We start from the raw sequence: 7,330 nt of genomic DNA, 5'->3' as shown, positions 1-7,330 counted from the left end.
GCCTTATGTACTATGCAACTATGTAAATCTGCCGACCGCACATGGCCGCCGCTCTCATAGAAAATGCCTATTTTCCGTGATTGCGGACAAGAATAGGACATGATCTATCATTTTTGCGGGGCTGCGGAACGGAACTACGGATGCGGACAGCACACTGTGTGGTGTGCACATATTTTTTTTGCGGCTCCGTTGAAATTAATTGGTCCGCACCCGTTCCGCAAAATGGTGGAAAGGGTGCAGACCCGCTCATACGGCCATGTGAATGGGCCCATAATCTGTAATATTATTGTGCTTTTAGTATGTGCAGATTGTACCAATCTGATTTCAAAGAATGAAAAGATAATAGTAGTTAGAGCAACTATCCACAGAACAGGTGATTAATGTACGATGGCTGAGGGCCCAACCACTCAAACTCTTGCTGACCACAAGAACAGGGGTCCCTGGTTTGATTGGAGCAGTGGTCGCACATGCACATTCTATGGGACTGCCAGCTATAGCGGAGTACAGTGCTCGGCTATGTTCATCACACATTGAATAGAGAGGTAATGCAATGTGTGACCACCACTCCATTCAAGGAGCGACACGGGACCCCTCCAATTAGACTCCTTTTGGCCAACCCCTTTAAAGCTTACAGTGCTCCTGTGCAACTGCTTGGTTTGTCCACCCCTGACGTATATAAATTATTTGCACTGCACATGGACCTTTCTCAATAGTCCTAGGCAGAGAAGAATGAATCTGCTCATGTTTGTGTTGGACGTGGCTGGAGGTGATTATGGAGGACACGTAGGGCCTGTGAAATTCCACAGATGTTCCTGTCTGGGCCACTCTTATGATGCTGCTAGAGTGGATTAATAATTAATGCTCTCAGCTGACTCTTCAAAATGGGAACTCGGTCGTTAAGGGGAACTTGTCATTGGTGTTAACCCCACAAAGCACATTGTTCTATCAGAAGCTACTCCCCTTTCCACAAAGCCACTGCCCCCCCCCCCCCCCCCCCCCCCATTGAGCTGGAAAAACTAACCAGGCAAGCTAGGCACAGTGATTTATTCTTTTTGCTGCATTTGCTTCATAAATATGTCTAAAACTTGATGCAATGAATTTTCGCAATTTTGCGCCACGTTCTAGGTGCTGCTACACTAGTAAATCTGCCCCCTCAAAAATAGGCAAAGGTACAAAAATATATTTTTATATCCAGAGGCTTTTTTATACATAATCTCATAGTTTGTTACCATTGTATCCAGTTTACAAAATCATCTTTGAGATAAACAGCCTGGACTCCAGATGGATACATTCCTGCCCTGGTACATTGTCACAAACTGTCAGGACAGGAGAGAGATTTGGGCTGCTCCTCTGTGTCACAGCTGGATGCAAGTAGAGATGTTTTTGTTACATTGTAGTAAAGATTTGTGCTTTGCATTCAGGTGATTATTTAGAAAGGAAAGTGATGCTGGGTGACAGCTCCTAATGGTGGCTTTGACAGCGTACACAGGGGTTGTCACTTTGTATCTCCATTTCTCTGCTGTGCATTGCACAACTCCTAAGGATTTCTGCAATTTTTTTTTTTTTAATTGCCATTTAAGCAGTTATCCTAAAATGTAAGTATAACTCCTCCAAATAACACCGGATAAGAATTCTATGTGAGGCTGATACTTGTTATTGTTACAGATGTTAGTGATACAAGCATCCGCAGACCAACAGCTCGCCTGCAAAATAGCTGTACAAACAAAGGAAGCCGTCCAAATGTCACCCTGACTCCCCGTCTGCTTAACAATCCGAGCGCAGAAGAATAACAGGGTGAGAGTCCCTTGCGCTGGATCCAGCAAGGTCCATAGATGTAGGGAAAGTCTAGATTTATTGGTCATGGATACATTTAACTGAGAAAACGTATTATTATTTCAAAGAATTAAGGTAGTAATTGCAAGCCTCTTTCATGACCAGAATGCTAGACCTACAGTAGAGACTGACACAGAGGCACTGTCGGGGTCATTTATTAAGACCGGTGTTTTAGACCTCCTTGCGCTGGAGGTGGATCCGCCGTAGTGCTTCTGTAGGGTTCTGTTCCGCACCATTCCGCATCTCCGGATTTACGGTCCCATTGAAGTGAATGGGTTCGCATTTGTGATGCGGAATGCACACAGAACGGTGCCCGTGTATTGTGGATCCGCAAATGCAGTCCACGGAGAGCAGACATTCGTGTGAAAGAGGCCTTAATCAATGAGAAGCTCTGAAACATGCTGCATGCTGACAGTGAATGGAAACATTCTTGTTTACATCCAGAGCCTGTGTTGAACATGTCCAACTGGCACAATTGATTGCGAGAGAGTGTTCTGGTACACTGTAACAAGTCGTGTATCTACATCAGCTGAATATGGTCAGGACAGGTTTTGGATGGAAGCAAGAATGCCTACATTCACTGTCAACAATCGGTTATGGTGAACATAATGTAGTTCTGCCGGCAGTGTTCTATGGGTTGGCTTTTGCAGCCACATTTCTAAGATAAAGCTTAAAAGGGTTTTCCATCCCTGGGGACCTTTTCTGCATTGCCGCCAGCGTGGCCGGACCCGCAGTGGGAATCATATTTACCTCATCCCTGCTGCAGGGTTCTGGCTCCATTGATCCCTTTTTGTCTTGGGTTTCCCCATGTCAACATCAATGGCTGGCCCTATAGGTGACACACGTCACACCCCTGCAGTGGCCATGTGATCCGCGTCAAATCAGATTCTAAGGCCTCATGCACACGACCGTGCTGTTTTTTGCGGTCCGCGGATCCGCAAAAACCGGAAGCCGCCTGTGTGCCTTCCGCAATTTGCGGAACAGGCGGCCCATTGTAGAAATGCTTATTCTTGTCCGCAAAACGGACAAGAATAGGACATGCTATATTTTTTTGGCGGGGACATGGAACTGTGCAATGGATGCGGACAGCACACAGAGTGCTGTCCGCATCTTTTGCGCCTCCATTGAAGTGATGCGGCCGCAAAAACGGTCGTGTGCATGAGGCCTAACACAGGGAGACTTGAGACCTACGCTGGGAGAAATGGAGCCGGAACCCAGCGTCGGGGATCAGGTAAGTATGCTTCTCCCCGCTGGACTGGCCGTGCTGGGAGTGTGCAGAAAAGGTCCTCATTCTAGAATGAAAACTACAATACGTTATCTTTCATTTCCTCACAATTTTCACAATCTCCGTTTGCTGCCAGTGAAGGGTAACATTCTTGTTTATATCTATATTCTGTGCTGATCATGTCCAGCTGACACTTCTGTCATCAGTTGGAGATGATCAGGTCACTTTTTTAGATACAAACAACATTTCCATTCATAACAGCAAGCAGTGTTTAGGGCCAGGATGTAGTTCTAGGCGTAGGATTCTATGGGGCTGGTTCTTGGCTGTCTGCTTCAGTCTGTGTTGAGGAGTCCTGCAGGTAATGCGGATGGGAGTGGAACCAGGGAAGGAGATGGAGCCTTGGGGTGAGTTTTGGTTCATTAGAAAGGTCAGCCGGGGCCCCAGAGAGTCGTGAAGTATAGTGATGTCTGTCTGTCCAGGGTGGGCAGCGCACCGGCCCCTGCCATAGCAGCTGTATGCCAATGACACAAGGGCAGACTTCTGTGGCAGCTCTGACACCCGGTAGCGTGGATTTATGCCACTCGCCTTCCCAATGTAGCACTAATCTGTCCCCCTGCAGCAGTAACCTGCACACAGTCACCAAGTAAGGAATTAAAGCTGTGGACTTTGGCGCAGTTTCAGGATTCTTCCGCTGGAATTGGCCTTGTATCAGATTTCATAAACTCAACATGAAGAAACTGAATTTGTGCACATTTTTTCTCTCGCTGCCAAGATGCCAAGTGTCCAATATACCCCCCCCCACCCACCCCCTTAATTTCCCAGGGGGTATCAATGATTTCTTGTGGAGGCCACAAACTAACATATGTGCCGGTAATAAAACAAATCCAATCCGATTCAGCCCTGACCTAGTCCTGATTACACACTTGCAGGTTGTTACACTGTATGGCCTCTTTCACACTACCTTTTTTTTTTTTTCCGTTTTGCGGGCCGTTTTTTGCGTTCCGTATATGGAACAATTCATTTCAATGGTTCCGCAAAAAAAACGGAATGTACTCCGTATGCATTCAGTTTCCATATTTCCATTTTTCCGTTCTGTTGAAAGATAGAACATGTCCTATTATTGCCTGCAAATCACGTTCCGTGGCTCCATTTAAGTCAATTGGTCCGCAAAAAAAAACGGAACACATACGGAAATGCATCCGTATGTCTTCCGTATCCGTTCCGTTTTTTCGGAACCATCTATTGAAAATAATATGCCCAGCCCAATTCTTTCTATGTAATTACTGTATACTGTATATGCCATGCAGAAACACAACGGAAACAAAAAAACGGACCGCAAAACACTGAAATAGCCATACGGTAGTGTGAAAGAGGCCTATCAGTGTAGGTCTGGACAGGACAGATATGTGTTGAGCTCACAGAGGATTGTCTAGATTGATACATTCTAACAAGGCCGGGATGGGCTTTTAGCTTCTGAATATATACAGCACAGTTTTCATTCACTGACAGCAGGAAGCAATTTTAATAGTGAGAGAAACTGATGTAGTTTACATTGACAAGCTTTTGGTAAAAAAAAAAAAAGGCCTGTCTCTTTAAGATGAGAGGCAGAGATGGATCTTCACACTACCACCTGCTGGTTCAGTGTCTCTACAGCGGTGCATTGTGGGGCATCTGCCATTTGCACCCAGCACTGTTCAGCAATATGGTCCAGTTGAGCTACTTTCACACCAGTGTTTTCCCTTTCCGGTATTGAGATCCGTCATAGGGTCTCAATAGCGGAGGAAAACGCTTCAGTTTTGTCCCCATTCATTGTAAATGGGGACAAGACTAAACTGAAGGGAATGGAATGCGTTTCATTGCGTTCCCATGACGCACACAAAAGCACAGCAAGCAGCGTTTTTAAGTGCATCCTGGGATGCGGAGCGAGACGGATCCGTCATGACTCACAATGTAAGTCAATGGAGACGGATCAGTTTTCTCTGACACAAAAGAAAACAGATCCGTCCCCCATTGACAATGGTTTTAGAGACAGATCCGTCATTGCTATTTTAAAGGGAACCTGTCATCGCTGCCCATACTAACGCCAGAATAAAGTACAGACGGGCGAGTTGATTTCAGAGGTCGGTCATTTATAAGATAAAAGTAAGTGGTTGCCGAGAACCGACATCACAATCGTTGCAGACCGGACCTGGAGAAGAGTCCCGGCCTCCTGAGAAGAGTCCTGGTTAGGCTTTATTCACACGTCTGAAATTCTGTTCCACATTTTGCGGAACGGAATTGCGGACCCATTTATTTCTATGGGGCCGCACGATGTGCAGCCCGGATCCGGAAATGCGGACCCACACTTCCTCCGGGTCCACAATTCTGATCCTGAAAAAAATAGAACATGTTCTATTCTTGTCCGCAATTGCGGAAAAGATTAGGCATTTTCTATTAAGTGCCGGCAATGTGCGGTCCGCAAAAGCGGAACGCATATTGCCGGTGTCTGTGTTTTGTGGATCCGCAAAACACACACGGAAGTGTGAATGGACCCTTATTCATGAATTCCTGCTCTCCCGCCCCCCTGCTGATGACTGACCGGCTTCTGCCTAGTTTTCTCCTCATCAGCAGATGGCGGAGAGCAGGAGATTATAATAACCAGGACTCTTCTCAGGTAGATCTGACTCTTCTCAAGGCCCGGGCTGCAATGATTATAACGCTGGTTCTCGGCTACCACTTACTTTTAGCTCCTGAGTGACACAGCGCTGACATCAGCATTTCTGTCACTACTTTATACTGCCCTCAGTGAGGTCAGCATAACGTTGATGACAGGTTCCCTTTAAGGATAATACAACCGGATCCATTCATAACTGATGCAGATGGTTGTATTATCATGACGTTAAAAAACACACACCTCCCACAATGCAATGGAGCACAGTGTAATGTATTATAGGATATTAGATGAGCTGTAAAGGATGTGAATATTAACCCATGACAGGCAGAATTGTGATTGCAGCTTTGCAAGTGACTAGAGTATAAAATGCAATGTAAAACACAATAAATACAAATAAAAAGATGAGAATAAGGCCTATTGCACACGACCGTATGGCTTTTTCAGTGTTTTGCGATCCGTTTTTCACGGATCCGTTGTTCCGTTTTGTGTTTCCGTTTCTGTTCCGTTTTTCCGTTCCGTTTTTCCGTATGGCATATACAGTATACAGTAATTACATAGATAAAATTGGGCTGGGCTTAACATTTTCAATAGATGGTTCAGCAAAAAATGGAACGGAAACGGAAGACATACGGATGCATTTCCGTATGTGTTCCGTTTTTTTGCGGACCCATTGACTTGAATGGAGCCACGGACTGTGATTTGCGGGCAATAATAGGACATGTTCTATGTTAAAACGGAACGGAAAAACGGAAACGGAATGCATACGGAGTACATTCAGTTTTTTTTGCGGACCCATTGAAATGAATGGTTCCGTATATGGACCGTATACGGAACGCAAAAAACGGCCAGTAAACGGGGAAAAAAAACGGCCGTGTGCAAGAGGCCTAACAGTATGCAAATGTAAAACTTTCTTTAAAGGGGTTTTCCAGGTGTTTTGTACTGATGACCTTTCCTTTGGATAGGTCATCAGTATATGATTGGTGGGGGGTCAGCTATTTGAGAAGGCACCGGTGCTCGCAGTAGTGCTGTGGTCTTCTCTTTGCTTTTCCTAGGCCATTGAAGTCACGTTCATCGTTCACATGGCCTAGACCAGTGATAGGCAAACTGCGGCACTCCAGCTGTTGCAAAACTACAACTCCCACCATGCCCTGCTGTAGGCTGAAAGCTGTAGGCAGTCTTTGCATGCTGGGAGTTGTAGTTCTGCAACAGCTGGAGAGCAGCAGTTTGCCTATCACTGGCCTAGACACAGCTCAGCCCCATAGAAGTGAATGGGGCTGAGCGTGATACCAAGCACGGCCACTATACAATGTACGGCGCTGTGCTCGGTGCAGGGAGAAGGCCGTGGCGCTCACAGGAGAATCGGTGCCTTCTCAAAACTGAGGATAGGTCATCAGTAAAAAAAAAAAAAAAACTCTTTGTAAAACCCCTTTAAATTGATGTCTGATTAAGGACAGCCCCTTTTAGATTGGGTCCCTCAGGGTGATAACTGTTTGCCACTCCTGGACACAATGGCCGCTGCTGGGGAAATGTAGTTATTCCATGGCAGCCATTCAGATGTCATACAAGGGCGGCAGGAGTTCATACAGACGGAGACCAGACACTACACACATCATGAATAG

This window comes from Bufo bufo, chromosome 10, assembly GCF_905171765.1.
Source record: "Bufo bufo chromosome 10, aBufBuf1.1, whole genome shotgun sequence".
NCBI lineage: Eukaryota > Metazoa > Chordata > Amphibia > Anura > Bufonidae > Bufo > Bufo bufo.
The sequence above is the reverse complement of the archived record's forward strand: the minus strand, read 5'-3'. Positions refer to the sequence as shown.